At 38.4% G+C, this 17,965-nt stretch overlaps 1 long non-coding RNA gene and 1 pseudogene across 1 annotated transcript; one reads left to right on the plus strand and one right to left on the minus strand.

Moving 5' to 3' along the window:
- Window positions 1-2,127: 2,127 nt before the first annotated feature.
- LOC107741452 (uncharacterized) lies at window positions 2,128-2,625 on the minus strand. The gene is made up of 3 exons (XR_001640202.1): window positions 2,480-2,625; window positions 2,323-2,406; window positions 2,128-2,207 (listed from the first exon to the last, which is right to left on the minus strand). It is a non-coding gene; the product is annotated as an uncharacterized LOC107741452 (long non-coding RNA).
- Window positions 2,626-9,088: 6,463 nt separating this feature from the next.
- Window positions 9,089-10,409, plus strand: LOC107741457 (putative nuclease HARBI1; annotated as a pseudogene).
- The last annotated feature ends 7,556 nt before the right edge of the window (window positions 10,410-17,965 follow it).

Consider the following 17,965-nt stretch of genomic DNA (forward strand, 5'->3'; position numbering starts at 1 on the left):
AATCACATAATCAGTGTCACTCAGTTTTTGTTCAACAGTGTAGGGTCCTGAAAACTGAAAACAAACACAGAGCCCAGCACTGGCAAGACGACAAGAACAAGGTCACCAGGGCTGAACTCTTTTTATCAAAGCATTTAGATGCTTTTTTGTGATGTCCCAGGCACCATTCAGGCGCTCCCTGAAAAAACTGACATACTCTGACACTGGCACCGGCGAACGATTCACAGAAAGCAACTGTTCACTCAGCATTTTCAAAGGGCCGCGAACCATGTGACCAAACACAAGGTCAGCAGGACTAAACCCGGTTGATTGACTCACCAATGGCAAACAGAAGGAAAGGAAGCCCCTCATACCACTCTCTTCCAGTTTCAACACAGCAGGGCTCCAAACTGCGAATAAAACGGTTGCATTTGCGACCAAAAATATTAAATTGCGAGTGTTTTTGCTGAGGTCGCCACTCGCGACTAGGCCTATGTATTTACATGTTATAACTTAAAAAATGTTATTTAAATTAAAATTTTAAATTTAAAAATGCCTTTTTTCCTGATCGTTTTGTGATCACATCTTTTGTTATGTTCGCGTATTAAACTGAGACGATGCGCATCAAAGTTTTAGTGGAAAAAATCGTTTCAAACAGTCCTCATCTCTGGCGCACAGCAGCGCTGACGCACACCTGCTAAATGCAGCTCAGTTGTGCAGCGCAAGGGAGGTCGAAATGATGGAGACGTAAGAAGTGAAAGTGCAAAAAAACAGCGACGTTTATATTTTTTCTACAAATCTTTTAGTTAACATGTACTAAACATGAGTGGAATTTGCACTGCAGCGCCCCCACACCTTGATGCTCATGACAAGAATAGCATGTATAGTTATCTTTATTGAAGTGAATTAGGTTTAAATCGCCGTCATGCATGAATGAATGATATTTTTGCAATTTTACACATAATAATCCACGATGATCACATTACACAAAACTGAAATTGCACGTCAAAATAACAGTCAATATTTTTTTGAGACCCCCCCCAAAATTTCACAAATCACGTTTTAAGGGGAGCCCATGTCTTATTAAGGGGAGCCGAGCTCCCCCTAGCTCCCCCGTAGTTCGCACCCTGATAGGTCTATGCTGTGTTCTGTTAATGCGTGAACTTAATTACTTGAAGCGCACTTGCCGTCCAGTAATCGCAAAAAGCTTTGTGCTTTCTTACTTTTTAATAAACAAAGTATCAGCTTAAAATTATTCCAAATTCATAACGAAATTCAAACAATAAATACAGTTTTGGATCATTAATGGCACGATCGTTCGGAACTAGATGGAGATAAACTTTCGATTAAAGCACTATCTTTAAAGAACGGGCTCTTTCAGTGAAAAAGAGTCTGCACTGCCACCAAAAAAAACACAGGATCTCAAGAACTGTCCTCAGTCATCTTATCTTTTATTTATTTTTATTTGTTTCGACTGTGTGAGTATTCACTTTGAAGAATCCATTAAAACTATTAGAGTTTACCTGTTTTTAGTCCATTTTAAAGACAGCTGTTGTATTCTGTATTGGTTACTTTGAATCCTCTTTGTCAACAGAAGATGCAACTATAACAAGCTCTAGCTCTATTTCCACTTATTCACTTTGTGCCGTGTTTTGATTACTTCACTAAAAGTGTCTTGTTTTTTCTTCGTACTGCACTGTTTGTGCTATCAGTTTACTATTTTGTATATGCACTTTTATATCTACTGTGTCAGTTAATATTTTTACAAATGTCTTTGCTGTTCTTAATTCGCACTGACAACAGTTAATACTAGGTTTATAAATGTCTTGCTGTTCTCACAGCAAATGTTAGCGGAGTGAATGACCTGCCACATAACATGTCGTGCCATCTTCTCATCGAGCCTTCATCAAAGCATGGGCTGCTCCAAGACCATGACGTAATGGTCCGGGTCGTCCTGCCGGTCCAGGAGTTTAATTATCTGCGGATCGCTGGGGCCCTTATTGGCCATGAGTGTCAGGCCGATCTCTGTGGGGAGGCGCTTGGGATGACCAGGCTAAAAGAAGGAACATATGATGCTTAGATAGAGGTGCTTTCTCAGATTAACATGAATATAAGATAAGAAGAAACTGAAAACAGTGAATGAGATGCAATTATATAGAAAGCGCAGGCTACTTACAACCTACAATATATGGCATATCTGGTGTCTTGTCAGCAATTTTCACAGCCACCTGATCAACAAAACAAAGAATTAACGATAAGCATGTGCACAGAGATCATTCCAGTCATGAATACTGAACAGGTATGGAAAGTTTTGTAAGTGAAATAGAAGTAAAAAAATGAAACCTTGAGGCCTTCCTGCATGCACATAACCATAGCCTCCTTCACCCTGCAGCTTGGGGCCGAATTCATATCTCCAGAAAATGTGGCCTATTAAAAGATAAACAAATGTTGAGCATGATTTTTTTATGCATTTTATAATTTAGAATTACATTTTACTTACTAATTCTCATATATGTATTACTGTTACTGTTGTCTGGCTCCTCCGCTTCATCATCTTCAGTGGAGCTAACTTCAGCTGTTCCTCTACAGCAGGGAGGACTTCAGAAGCTGGAGCTTCTCCAAGATCATGAATCTCTACAATTTGCTGTAGAGAAGTCTTATCTAAAGAGGAGAATACCAATCATATGAATCAAATCGCATAAATAATATGTGACCCTGGACCACAAAACCAGTCATAAGGGTCAATTTTTTGAAATTGAGATTGTATGCATCATCTGAAAGCTAAATGAATAAGCTTTCCATTGATGTATGGTTTGTTAGGATAGGACAATATTTGGCTGAGGCTTTCTCAGATTAACATGAATATAAGATGTTAGAAACTGAAAACAGTAAATGAGAAGCAATAATATAGAAATCGCAGGCTACTTACAACTCTGATCTATGGCATATCTGGTGACTTGTCTGCAATTTTCACAGCCACTTGATCAACAAAACAATTAACATGTGCACAGTGATCATTCCAGTCATGAATACTGAACAGGTATGGAAAGTTTTGTAAGTGAAAAAGGAGTAAGTAAAAAAATGAAACCTTCAGGCCATCCTTGCATTGAGTTCCTGCATGCACATAGCCATAGCCTCCTTCATCCAGCTTGGGGCCAAATTCATATCGCCAGAAAATGTGGCCTATTAAAAGATAAACAAATGTTGAGCATGATTTTTTATGCATTTTATAATTTAAAATGACATTTTACATACTAATTCTCATATATGTATTACTATTATTGTTGTCTGGCTCCTCTGCTTCATCATCTTCAGTGGAGCTAACTGGAGTGTGAACGTCCTGATGGAGGACGTCCTGCTCCAGCTGTTCCTCAGGAGCAGGAAAGACTTCAGAGACTGGAGCTTCTCCAAGATCATGAATCTCTACAATTTGCTGTTGAGAAGTCTTGTCTAAAGAGGGGAATACCAATAATATGGATCAAATCACATAAATAATATGAAAGGTACCCTGAAATGCTTAGAAACACGCAGCGTTACTCTATGTGTTGACGTCATTTTAACTGAAACAGGAAGACAGGGCGGAACATATCAAGCAGCCCCGCCCCTTTTTAAAATAGCCAATAGCGTTCGTTTATATCACAGCTTGGGCTACATACTCAAATTAGAGTGGTTCTTCGTTTAGAGGAACCTTTGAAAGACTGGGAATGAGAGAATGTGTGTGTTGTTTTAGATGATGGCAGTAATCTTACCCTTGTCCAGCTCTTCCACTTTGTCCTCTTCAGTCAAACTAACTGGAGTGTGAACATCCTGATGCTGGAGGACGTACTGCTCCAGCTGTTCCTCTACAGTAGGGAGGACTTCAGAGACTGGAGCTTCTCCAAGATTAGGAATCTCTACAATAGTGATGTGTTGTAGAGAAGTCTGATCTAAAGAGGGAATGTTAATTACATAATTTTTACTTATAATATTTTATATAATTTATTTAAAAAAAATTTAACTTCTTTAGACAATGTAAATCTTATTTATTTCTGAATAAACATTCGCAATAATTCGCGTTTTGGACACCTGTTGCTTTGACAAGCTGGAATGATTTTATTGTTTTAAAATATTAGATTTAATTTCAGCTGACATTTATATTATTTAAAGTAAATTACTTTTATGGTTTTAGTTTACTGTAGTAGTCTAAAAATCTTAATCTTAAATTTAAATCTTAAATTTAATTTAACTTGTGATCTTTAAACTCTCACTCTAAAATGTTTAGTGTGATAAAGACAGCAATATCTGGGCCAGTGATTTTTTTGTTGTACACAAGATCTACAGAAGTTTCCCTAATTAAAGTATTGCCCTTTAATCAAAACTTCTATCATCATATGTGTTTTTACCATCAGTAATTCTCTGGTTCACTTTCTCAGCTTTAGCCACGTTGTATGTCCCAGGTCTTCGGCATAATAAGTGAAGAAGGCCGCATCTCTAAATCCTCTTCTTCTCTCATCTCCTTTCTCCCTTCATCTCTCACATCAGCACCACCAGGTGTCTCATCGAGCCAATGAGGATGGTTTTCTGCTATGATGGGCATGTATTTGAGAGGCACACAGGGTTGGGGTCAGTGTGCACGCTCCACTTTAAACGCTCTCTTTAGTTGTGAAAACAGTCCCATGATAACAGTTTTTTTCACGCTGAAAACAGACTACTCTGAAACTTCAACCAACAAAATGAGCTAATGAGTTCCAAGCCTTTAAATACTAACACATGACACGCTCGAATTGTTTCCTGTCGTCACATGGGGCTCATACAGAGATGTACGGCTGGAATGATAGGAATGTGTGACCTGTTACTTTTGAATAATAACATTCATATCTAATATAATAACAATGTGTGTGTTCTGTTTCATAGGCCTATAGGTTACAATTATGTAAATCTCTCCCGTGAACTGCCAAAATACAAGCAGCACATTACGTGTCCCACCAGAGACAGCAATATATTGGATCACTGTTACACAGCAATAAAGGATGCATATCACTCTGTCGCAGCAGCTAGTGAGGCTGGGCAAACTCACATCCAGGACTATCACCATCAGCACTGGCGCTCCCCAGGGATGTGTACTCTCCCCACTGCTCTTCTCTCTCTACACGAATGACTGCACTTCAAAGGACCCCTCTGTCAAGCTCCTGAAGTTTGCAGACACTACAGTCATCGGCCTCATCAAGGATGAAAACGAGTCTGCTTACAGACAGGAGGTTAAAGAGCTGGCTGTCTGGTGCAGTCTTAACAACCTGGAGCTTAACATGCTCAGGGCTGTGGAGATGATCGTGGACTTCAGGAGAAAACCCCCTGCACTCCCCCCACTCACCATCATGGACAGCACTGTGACTGCAGTGGAGTCATTCAGGTTCCTGGGCACCACTATCTCTCAGGACCTGAAGTGGGACACTCACATAGACTCCATTGCAAAAAAGGCCCAGCAGAGGTTGTACTTCCTTCGCCAGCTGAGGAAATTCAACCTGCCACAGGAGCTGCTGAAACAGTTCTACTCTGCTATCATTGAGTCTGTCCTGTGTTCATCCATAACTGTCTGGTTTGGTTCAGCTACCAAATCAGACATCAAGAGGCTACAACGGACAGTCAGGACTGCTGAGAGGATTATCGATGCCCCTCTGCCCAGCCTCCAAGATCCAGAGTGAAGAAAAGGACTAAAAAAAATCACCTTGGACCCCTCACACCCAGCCCACTCTCTCTTCGAACTGTTGCCTTCTGGTCGGAGCTACAGAGCACTGACCACCAGAACAGCCAGAACAGTTTTTTCCCACAGGCTATATTCAGCCTGAACAATTAATCTTTCATAATTATGTCTGCACTATCATGTATGTCTGCACTATGTTTGTACTTTCTTCTACACTGGAAGCTCCTGTCGTCAAGTCAAATTCCTTGTGTGTGTAAACATACTTGGTAATAAAGCTCTTCTGATTCTGAAATAAATAAATAAATATGAATAAATTATATCTGGGAAAATATGTGGCTAAAATATAATCATAATAGATTTACACTATATATGTTAGCAATATTTTGTTCTAAAATATTCAGATATTTTTTGTATATTTTAAAAGACATAAATAGTTTATTTTTATTACAATAATTAATATATTAATTAATATTACAGTAAAATATATTTCATTTACTGTCAAATTAATTACTTTTGTGAATTTATTATTATTATTACTAATATTACAGTTTTTCTCAGTCACTTTGGTGCATTTCTCGAATCATCCTTAATATTTGCAAAGAAGTATGTGCATCAAAAAAAAACTTTTCCAACGTCATTGTGATATACTAAAGATGTATGGGAAGATATACGAAAGTGAAAATCCAAAATTAGAAAAGGCAAACACAGGAAACACCCCTTAGGCAGAACTTTGCTTTTGCAGGCACCACAGATTCTCATCTACATCACAACGAATATCTTCACTTGCAATGCAACATGGAATTGGAGTCAAGTGAACCATCTCACAACTTCATATATGTGGATGAGGCTGGCTTCAACCTGACCAAAAGCAGAAGGCGTGGTTGAAATGGCATCGGCCAGAGAGCTACTGTTGATTTACAATGCCTGATCCTTATTCTCTTTATTAGTGAAAGTCAAGATTCACCTGTACAAATCATGGCAAATTTACAAAAAGTCTAATAGAAATGTGTAGAAAATATGCTTGAGAGTTTATGACAACTAGATCAACCATTTTGCATTTAATGACTTATACGATGAACTAATGCCTAGATGTTTTGGAGGGTAAGACTATTGCACAGAGAACTATATGGTAAATTTTGAGAAGCATGACATTAGCAACTGATAATGTAGGAAACCACAGACAAATGTACATAATCAATTGCTTGAATGTACCAAAGCAATCGCAACTTGGTCAAAAAAATTAAAAACTGCTTTTTATATATATTATGGCATGCTGTTCAGGAAATTATGGTATTTGTAATATGAAGTTTGAGTATATGGAATGGAAATCGGAATTTATGGAATAAAACTTGAATATATGGAATGGAAGTTTAAATATATGGAATGAAAGTTTGAATGTATTGAAAGAAAGTCTGAATATATGGAATGAAAGAGAGTATCTGGAATGAAACTTGAATATCTAGAATGAAAATTGAATATATTGAATGACAGTTTGAATGTATGGAATGGAAGTCTGAATATATGGGATGAAACTTGAATAAATGGAATGAAAGTCTGAATATATGGGATGAAACTTGAATAAATGGAATGAAAGTCTGAATATATGGGATGAAACTTGAATCAGGCAAGTAGATGATTGACATTACAGAGTTCACCGTTGTTTTGAAACGTGAATGGTAACTTACTGCTAAAATAAGTAACACTGTTGCTTGTGTGAACAGCACATTTGTGTATTTACCTGTAGTTCTGGTAATTTTACGGCAAACTGATGTGTGGTAGATGCGCACATCTAAATTGTAATGTGCTGATCTAAACACAGGAAAACTGCGCTGTTACACGTTCTACAGGCTCACGCAACAGTGCTTCAGACTGATACAGAGCGGTTCGCAATAAAGGAATAGCACACATTTTTGACAGGCGATTGCTTAAGAAATAGTGCTGATGAACTACAGCAATGTTTACTTTACAATGTTTATATGGTAATATGTTTTAGATAGTTGTAAGAATGCATATTTTATCTGCCTCGTCTGAACTTGAAGACTGGAAATAAGAGTTCCGGTGTATTTCGGTCTTGTTTCAGGGATTCCAGTCACAGGAAGGAAAGACTGCCTCGTCAAGTTAAGTCTGTTCATGTCAAGTCAAGTCAAGTCTGTGTATCTTGTTTGGATGTTTGGATCACACTGTAAATAAAACTGCACTTGGGTTCTCACTACGCTCGCCTTCAGTGGATGATTCGTTACAACCTGTTTAAATAACGCTTTCACCCGAAAATATTAAGTAGGCTATCTGGAAGGATCAAACAAATTCCTTGAACTATAACTTCCCGCTCGCGTCTATTGCCGTCATCATAGCATTCACATTCTTTCTGATTTGAGTTATCCATCTGTATCAAGCTAACTAAATATGTTTAACGTGTGAATTTTTGCTAAATATTGTTATATTATGGGCCGTTGGCATGAATTGTGCTCGTGATGGAGCGGTAGTGGAGCGAGTGAAAACCACGACGCTCCCGACTTTTAAAAATCTGCTCCTCGCTCCATTCAAAATCACACCGCTCTGCTCTCATACTCTGCTGAAGAGGATCCATTAGTGAGCAAGAAATGTAATGCTAAATCCAATCCAAATCTGTTCTGATGAAGAAACAAACTCATCTACATCTTGAATGGCTTTAGGGTGAGTAAATTTGAATGTATTAGTAACATTTTTGTTTACTTTTTGCAGAACAAACGGTTTTGATGGGTCCAAAACCAGTCTAATACAAATAATGAAAGCATCTAGTTTAAAGGGGTCATATGATGCTGCTAAAAAGAACATTATTTTGTGTATTTGGTGTAATGAAATGTGTTTATGCGGTTTAAGGTTAAAAAAACACATTATTTTCCACATACTGTACATTATTGTTTCTCCTCTATGCCCCGCTTTTCTGAACCGCGTCGATTTTTACAAAGCTTATCGGTCTGAAAAAGCGAGGTGTGCTGAGAAAGGAAAAATTTAAATCGCATCATATGACCCCCTTTAAGAATGGTTATTGAAATAGAGACAAAAGTATATGTCTGTTTGCTGCGGCTTTACCGTATCCAGTGAAACCAAGCAGATCATTCCAGACTCTGGGCATCTTCCATAAACCGTTGGAGAAGGAGTGACCTTCATCCCGGAGGAATCGCTCTTCTCATCCAATCTCAGGACCTCTGGTAGTCTCATCTCTTCTCTGTTTGTTAGCCGCACAGCAGTGTGAGTGACACCTGGGGGTATTCCAGAAAGCAGGTTATGTGACATACCCGGATTAGCGGATAACCTCAACTTTCAGTTCCAAAAACGGAGGTAACTTTCAGGGTATGTAAGTAGCTATAGCAACTTACTCTCTGAACATAACCTGCTCCGGAGCAGGTTATGTTCCAGGGTTAGTTTGTTTCAGAGAGGTGATGGAGCATGGTGTGCACTTTTGATGACGATCCTGTGGATGTGGAAGCACAGATTATACAAGGTTTTTTTCACCATGAGAGGGTGATAAGGCCACGTATCGAGGTGTTTTCTTATCGAACGAATATTTGAGGGAGCACTACCGTTTTTCAAAAGAATCATTAATTTATTTAACGAACCTTTTGAAACCTCACATATCAAATGTGACAAACTGCGGGGTCAGCGCTTACCACAGAACACATCCTGTGCATTGCTCTTCGTTTTTTTGCGACAGGGAATTTTCTGTACAATGTGGCCGATGCAGAGCATGTGGGAAAGGCAACTGTGTGTAGACTTGTTCGTACAGTATGCCTGGCACTAAAACGGTTCCTACACACTTTTGTACAGTTCCCTGGCCAAAAACCTCTGTGTCTTGTTAAAGAAGAATTCCAGAGTGGCAGGTTCGTCCTTTCTAGGAAAATCTATGAGAAACATATTTTAATATTTATTCATACTATTCATATCTATCCATCTATGCATACTGCATATACACACACAGACACAGACTTAATTTTTTAATATCACTTTCAATTTCAGGGTTCCCAAATTTGATCGGGTGCATTGATGGCACCCACATTCCTATTAAAGCTCCTTTAGTCAATGAGGGAGACTATGTTAATAGGAAGTCAATCCATAGCATCAATGTGCAGGTAACAACTGAATTTTCAGTCCTTAATCTTTCAGTGTTAATACCATTAAACTCATTACTGCTTCCCACTAACTAGCTAATATGTGATGCGACCCACCTCATCACTAATGGTGAGGCAAAATGGCCAGGGGTCCGTACATGATGCCAGAATTTTTAGGGAGTCATCATTATGCCACACATTTCAACAGGGTACGTTTTGCTTTACCCGTTTTTATTATTTTATTTTATTTTTTTACTATATTTGTATTATACACTTCAATCATTACAGGACACTTCAGTGGTTACTTGCTGGGGTACAGAGGGTACCCTTGTCTGTCCCATATGATGACCCTATCCTGAACCTGAGCCTGGACCACAGACACGATTCAACCTGGCCCACAGTAGGACACGGGTCAAGATCGAGATGACCATAGGCCTCCTGAAAGCAAGGTTTCAGTGTCTATGTGGGCTCAGGGTCAGTCCAGAGAGGGCATGTGACATCACAGTTGCTTGTGTTGTCCTTCACAACATTGCCACAATAAGAGGAGAGAGCCACCCCCTTGTCCTGATGAAGATGGCCTAGAGGAACTCCCAATTAATCTAGCAGACCAAAGAGATGGCAGAATGCTAAGACACATGATTTGTCAAAATCACTTTAATTAAATTGTTTACATTGAAGCATTGTTAATTTATTTATTTCCTGAATAAAAGGAAAAATAGATTTTTATTCGTTGCTTTATATACTATTCAACAACAAGTAACAGATTAATGTTCACATACAGTTCCCACCTTAATGCGATGCTCCAGTATTTCTATTTCAAGTTTGGCCTTTTTAATGGCTAGTGTTTTCTCCTCTATTTGAAGCTGTATAAGGTCCACCTCCATGTCACTTTTTCTTATTTGCCTTTGAAGATGGACCTTATACAGCTCCTTTCAAGCAACTAGGAAGGCAGAATAAAAAAGACTACCACAAATCTGTGATACAATAACATGATATTTAAATAGGACAACTGCAGACAAATTCTTACACTGCTAAGATTGTGTGTTGAGGCAAAAGGACCTTCATCTGCATGTGAATCCCCAGGCATATTGTGTGAAAAGACAATGACAATTTGTTACAAAAGATCTAAAAGCAACTAAAGGTACCTGACAATAATCACTTACAACTGTGACAGACTGTGTGGTTTCAGGAAGGTCCAATAATACAATGGGTCCATCAGCAACTGCAAGATAATAAAACCCATAAGATTCTCAAAATATATTCTCAAACAAAAACCACTAATGCACAAAGACATTAGTAACATATAAAGTACTACAAATAAGATTACAGTATACAGCATATACAGTTAAATAAAATAAGCCTGCATAATGCACATGTGAAACAATGACTACTGTTAAGTGCATTCAAAAAACCTTTTAAGTGACAGCGTTGATAGTTGTTTATTAAAAGTTATAAAATTAGAATAAATCATAAGTACTACTGTGGTAAACCTACATTTCAGTAAGTCACGTGTGTCAGTTGTGATGAAGTGCTCTCAGGAATGCCATCAACCACTGGTCGCCCTTTATTAAGGGACAGAGCCAACTCCTCAGCTGGGGTGAGGGGTGGTGGTGGCCCCCCACCAGTTAGACGGGCCTCAGCCTTCTTTCTATTAGCTACAAGACAGAAAGAATGCGCTAAGAATCGCTTAATACATACCTCCAGAAATTGTTTAATCAAATATTACCTTTTGGAGAATGTTTTTGTGTTTCATTTTGACTTGGGACAGAGTTCTTCTAGCTCCAGAAGGATTACACCTTATTAAACAAAAAGCCAATATATTACTAGTCAATATACATTATTATTGTAACCTTAAGAAATTGATGGCAGGAAAAATAAATGCTTGAATAGTTATACAACACACTCAAAAGTATTGATGTTTAATTTTGCATTATAATAAAAGGGGAGAAGGTACCATATTTTTAATTTAATAAACTCACGCAATTACTCTTGTCGGTTATTTTTTGCCAAGCCAACTCTCTTTCCTTCACTGATGCAGCCGTATTGCTTTTTTCATTATAATCGGCTTGAATTCTTCGTAAGCCAGCATTAAAACCTCTAACTACACCTCTGTGAAGTATGCTGCCCTTTTCTTCTCACCATGAGCTTCCATGGTGATTCGTAAATTCGGCGATCCATTGAAAATGTCTTTATGTATTTACCGTGCCTCGGATACCAATAGGAGGTTGATTGAGCTAACTCTTCTCAGGTGTTCTGGAACCGACATACTCAAGAGTAAGCAGGATTTGGGTTAATCAACCGAGAGTTCAGGGTTTAGCACATGGTAAGTTAACCCTGCTTTCTGGAATACCCCCCTGAGAGCACTTGTCCTGTAAAAACACAAGTCAAGTCACCTTTATTTATATAGCGCTTTTAACAATACAAATTGTGTCAAAGCAACTTTACAGTATCAAATAGGAAAACAGTGTGTCAATGCAAAAGGACAATAGAAAACATTAAATTTTCAGTTAAAGGCAGTTCATCATTTAACTCAGTGATGTTATCGTCCTGCTCAGTTCAGTTTAAATAGTATCTGTGCAATCAAGTCGACCCAGCAGGTTGATCCATGCTGCAGCAAAGTTAGATTGTGCAGAGGGCTCGTCTGGTTCCGTGGCCTTGGCCCGATGGCCGTCTAGGAGACAAGGTATTCACTGGGGATCCATCTCTGGGGCTCATCTAGTTGTCCTGGTCTCCGCTGAATTTGAAATCAGGGCTGTAGAGGTTGTCTCTAGGTGCTGATCCACCATCTGGGCTGGAGACTGACTGGATCTGGTGGCTACGGTGACCTCGGAATAAGAATGGAGGACTATAATACGATAAGAGCTTGCTCAAGTACTGAGGTGCTTAACCATTCAGGGCTTTATAGGTAATAAGCAGGATTTTCTACACAGAAATCTATACGATGTTTAATAGGGAGCCAAGTGTAGTGTTGACAGAACCGGGCTAATATGGTCATACTTCCTGGTTCTAGTAAGAACTCTAGATGCTGCATTTTGGACCAGCTGGAGTTTGTTTATTAAGCGTGCAGAACAACCACCCAATAAAGCATTACAATAATCTAACCTTGAGGTCATTAATTAACGTTTCTGCATTTGACATTGAGAGTATAGGTCGCAATTTAGATATATTTTTGAGATGGAAAAATGCAGTTTTACAAATGCTAGAAACGTGGCTTTCGAAGGAAAGATTACGATCAAATAGCACACCTAAGTTCCTAACTGATGACGAGAGCAGTTATCAAGTGAAAGACAGTGTTCAAGGTTATTACATGTGGAGCTTTTAGGTCCGATAATTAACACCTCTGTTTTTTCTCTATGATAATTAACATCTCTGTCATCCAGTTTTTTATATCGACTATGCATTCCATTAGTTTTTCAAATTGGTATGTTTCGCCGGGCCGCGAAGAAATATAGAGCTGAGTATCATCAGCATAACAGTGAAAGCTAACACCGTGTTTCCTGATGATATCTCCCAAGGGTAACATGTAAAGCGTGAAGAGTAACGGCCCTAGTACTGAGCCTTGAGGTACTCCATACTGCACTTGTGATCGATATGATACCTCTTCATTCAATGCTACGAATTGATGGCGGTCAGATAAGTACGATTTGAACCATGCTAATGCACTTCCATTAATGCCAACAAAGTTTTCTAGTCTATGCAAAAGAATGTTGTGGTCAATAGTGTCAAACGCAGCGCTAAGATCCAATAGCACTAACAGAGAGATACAACCACAATCAGATGAGAAGAGCAGGTCATTTGTAACTCTAATGAGAGCAGTCTCGGTACTATGATACGGTCTAAATCCTGACTGGAAATCCTCACAGATACCATTTTTCTCTAAGAAGGAATATAATTGTGAGGATACTACCTTTTCTAGTATCTTGGAAAGAAAAGGGAAATTTGAGATCGGTCTGTAATTAACTAGATCTTTGGGGTCAAGTTGTGGTTTTTGATGAGAGGCTTAATAACAGCCAGTTTGAAGGTTTTGGGGACATTTACAAAGTTAAGCTATATTACTGACATTAAGAATGATATCGCTCCATGTAACGAGAGAGCCACATCTGACAGGATGAAATTCTGTGAGAAAATTAGCAAGTGTAACAGTATAACAGATAGAAAGGCTACTTATTTTACAAACATAAATCAGAGTTTTATAAAGTCATGACGATATCACAAGTTAATTGATAGTTCATGACGGTTATTTGACAAGAGCCTCTTTTACACTAATTTACACTTGGCACGGTTGCTTTGAACAGAGCGTGATTATCCCCACTCCCCCGCTGGCCTGCACTCACACTTGCACTAAACTTTCCGGGCCGGAGCACGCTTACATCATTGTGTGAGATAACGGAGAAAACCACTTTCGCTAATATTCTGTCGAATAATTAATAATTACTTTATAATTTATGTTGTGCATTGATTTTCACTTGTATGTATCAGAGAATTATTACGGAGGCAGCTGACGTTAATTAAATAATTTGCAGCTTTACTCGCAAACTACATTTCCTGTTCATCAATAAGGTGAGAACCAGAGCCATTATAAATCTAAATATACTTGATTGAATTAAATTAATTGAAAAGTGTAGTGTAGTAGTAGTAATAGTACAGTATATGTTTGCAGTCGTAATGATGACAGTAGCGCACACAAAACAGTATTTGATCCGTGCTCCGGCGTGGTTAGCGCTCACACTGCATGCGTACCGAGCCCAACCGAACTGTGCCCTGGCCCACCTCTTCCAACTGGGCCAGGGACGGCTAAACGAACCGCATGGAGCGCTCACAGTAGTCAAACGAACCGGGCTTTGGGGGTCAAACGCGCTCGGGCACAGTTCAAAACACCTAGCGTGAGTACACCCTTAAACGTGAAGGTTGGAACACATTTTTTTTTTAAAAATGTTTATGAAAGAAGTCAAAACAGTTATTTTAAATTGTAGTGATATTTCACAGTATTACTGGTTTTGCTGTATTTTTTATCAAATAAATGCAGCCTTGGTGAGCAGAAGAACATCTTTCAAAAACATCAATCTAAATTGTTCCAAACTTTTGACCTGAAGTTGGTGTTATGAGTGAGATGCTGAATTGTTTAAAATGTTGAATTTGTAAGAAAAAGAAAAAAAAAAAATCTGGATTAATACACATCAGCTTGGTTCAGCAACACTAATCTTTTGAGTCTGATGGAGGAAAAGAGCCTAATATTTGTTAGAGGAAATAAAAACCTGATGTTATGATCAGATTTTCGTAAGATATAATGTTATAACTATTCAGTGTGCTGTTGATGTGATATTTAGTTTTGTGAAAATTAAATGGACATTCATTAGTATTATTATTATTATTATACTTGCATACAAGTCCCCATCCTTGACTTTCAACTGAGAAGTGGCCCAAAATTGATTTTCTTTTTTTCATTTCTGGCGGGATGAAGCCCTTGCGGACTTGAAGATGGGTGACCAGATAGAAATTACACACCTTAAAGCCCATGTCTGGCCCAACGGGAGGTGCAAGATGAATTCGACCTCTCACACCAGAGTGAAGGTACACAACATAATGTAAAACAAATTAGCCGGTATTGTTGTTAAAGCGTTAGTTCACCCAAAAATGAAACATCTGTCATTAATTACTCACCCTTGTGTCGTTCAAAACCTGTAAGACCTTTGTTCATCTTCGGAACACAAATTAAGATATTTTTTTATAAAATCCGATGGCTCAGTGAAAGCCTCCATTGCCCGCAAGTTAATTTCCTTTTTCAATGCCCAGAAGGGTACTAAAAACATATTTAAAACAGTTCATGTGAGTACAGTGGCTCAACCTTAATATTATAAAGCAATGAGAATACTTTTTGGCGCGAAGATAAACAAAAGTCTTACGGGTGTGGAACGACATGAGGGTGAGTAATACATGACAGAATTTTCATTTTTGGGTGAACTAACCCTTTAAGATACCTAAAAGGGATAGTTCATCCAAAAATGAAAATTCTGTCATCATTTATGTGCATAAACATTGATCATAAACCTTATTGGTTCTCTCACAATATCACACTCGTAGCCCTGAGATATCTTGCAACCTTTTTCCTACGGCTGAATCACAGCCGTGCTGATATACAGCCATATCGCGTGGCTACGAGTGTGATATTGAGTTTATACAACATTTTGACGACACAAGTGTGCAAATAAACAAGAAACAACAAGGGTACGCCAAGGATACGAATCTCAAATTGGCAGTTTTATAGTTATGAACAAGCCTCCATTACTAATTCTAAAACATCACTTTAGAACTAGTAACAAAGGAATGTTGAATCTCTCCATACAAGCTTATTGTATTATGTTGAGTATTATGAGAGAGAGAGATCAACTTAGGGTGTATTCACACTAGGCATTTTGAACCGTGCCCGAGCGTGTTTAACCCCCAAAGCCCGGTTCGTTTGATTAGTGTGAGCGCTCCGTGTTCGTTTAGTCGGCCCTGGCCTGGTTGGAAGAGGTGGGCCAGGGCACGGTTCGGTTGGGCTCGGGCGCGGTACGCATGCAGTGTGAGCGCTAACCGCGCCGGAGCATGGAACAGATACTATTTTGTGTGCACTACTGTCATCATTACGACCGCAAACATATTCTATTACTACTACTACACTATACTTATCAATTAATTTAATTCAATCAAGTATGTTTATAATGGCTCTGGTTCTTACCTTATTGATGAACAGGAAATGTAGTTTGCGAGTAAAGCTGCAAATTATTTCATTAACGTCAGCTGCCTCCATAATAATTTTCTGATACATACAAGTGAAAATCAATGCACGGCATAAATTATAAATTAATTATTATTAATTATTAGGCAGAATATTAGCGAAAGTGGTTTTCTCCGTTATTTCATACATGACGTAAGCGTGCTCCGGCCCGGAATGTGTAGTGCAAGTGTGAGTGCAGGCCAGCGGGGGAGTGGGGATAATCGCGCTTGGTTCAAGGCAACCGTGCCTAGTGTGAGTACACCCTAAGAGAGTGTACTAAATTACTAGAGGTGTAATGGTTCTCGGTAAAAATTTGAACCATACTGTTCTCCACCCACAGTTCGGCACGCACATGCACCAGTGAGTAATTATTGACATTTTTTTTTTTGGGTGAACTAATCCTTTAATAAAATAACAGTATAGCCAAATACACAAAACCATTTCAATGGTATCAAAATACTTCAACTGAAAGAGTACTGTGAGACATAAATAATTTTTGGGGTGAACTAACCATTTTATTATGTTCCTCCATTAAATGTCTATGAAAACTCTGATGCTTCACAACATTCAAAGAGATTGTAATAAAAATTATAGCAGTCAGGCAATTTAAAGCTGCTGTCCGTAACTTTTTTGTGTGTTCAAAATTTACAAAAAAATATATAACGAGTGAGTACATCATGAATTTATTTTTTAAAACCGTGTTTTCATTTTGTGCTTCTATTAATTGTCCAGTTATTCAGTCTCATCTTTGTTTATACCTCTTTTTCACAACTACACCAAAAAAAAAAAAAGGTATTTATGTTGTACAGATCTTTAAAGGTATAGTTCATCCATAAAAGACAACTAACCCTCATGTTGTTCCTAAATTATAATCTTCCAGGAAACAAAATGTTTGTGGCTGAAATTGCTGTGTCTAGAATTCCTATGCGTTGCATCAAATACACTGTTTAATCATGCAAGCAACATGCTAATTCATGTTAAATCATACTATTAACTTGCTAAGCCATGTTAAATCATACTAGTAACATGCTAAGTCATGTTAACAACCTTCTAATGCAGGGGTGTCCAACCCTGCTCCTGGAGAGCTACCATCCTGCAGATTTCAGCTCTAACCCCAATCTAACACACCTGAACCAGCTAATCAAGGTGTTCAGGGTTGCTTGATAATTACAGACAGGTGTGCTGGAGCAGGGTTGGAACTAAAGTCTGCAGGACTGTAGCTCTCCAGGAGCTCATCTAGTTCATGCTAAAATTGTTAGTCTACTTTATTAGGAAGCATATTTAACAGACAAACTGGTTAATGTCTCAACAAAATAAAATGTAAAGGATGAACTGTCATCATTTACTCACCCTCAAGTTGTTCCAAACCTGTATAAATTTCTTTGTTATGCTGAACACAAAGGAAAAAGTATTGAAATGTTTGTAACCAGTTTTGGGGAACAAAACTATTGATTTCCATAG

This window comes from Sinocyclocheilus rhinocerous, unplaced genomic scaffold, assembly GCF_001515625.1.
Source record: "Sinocyclocheilus rhinocerous isolate Xijiao unplaced genomic scaffold, SAMN03320098_v1.1 scaffold2843, whole genome shotgun sequence".
Lineage (NCBI taxonomy): Eukaryota > Metazoa > Chordata > Actinopteri > Cypriniformes > Cyprinidae > Sinocyclocheilus > Sinocyclocheilus rhinocerous.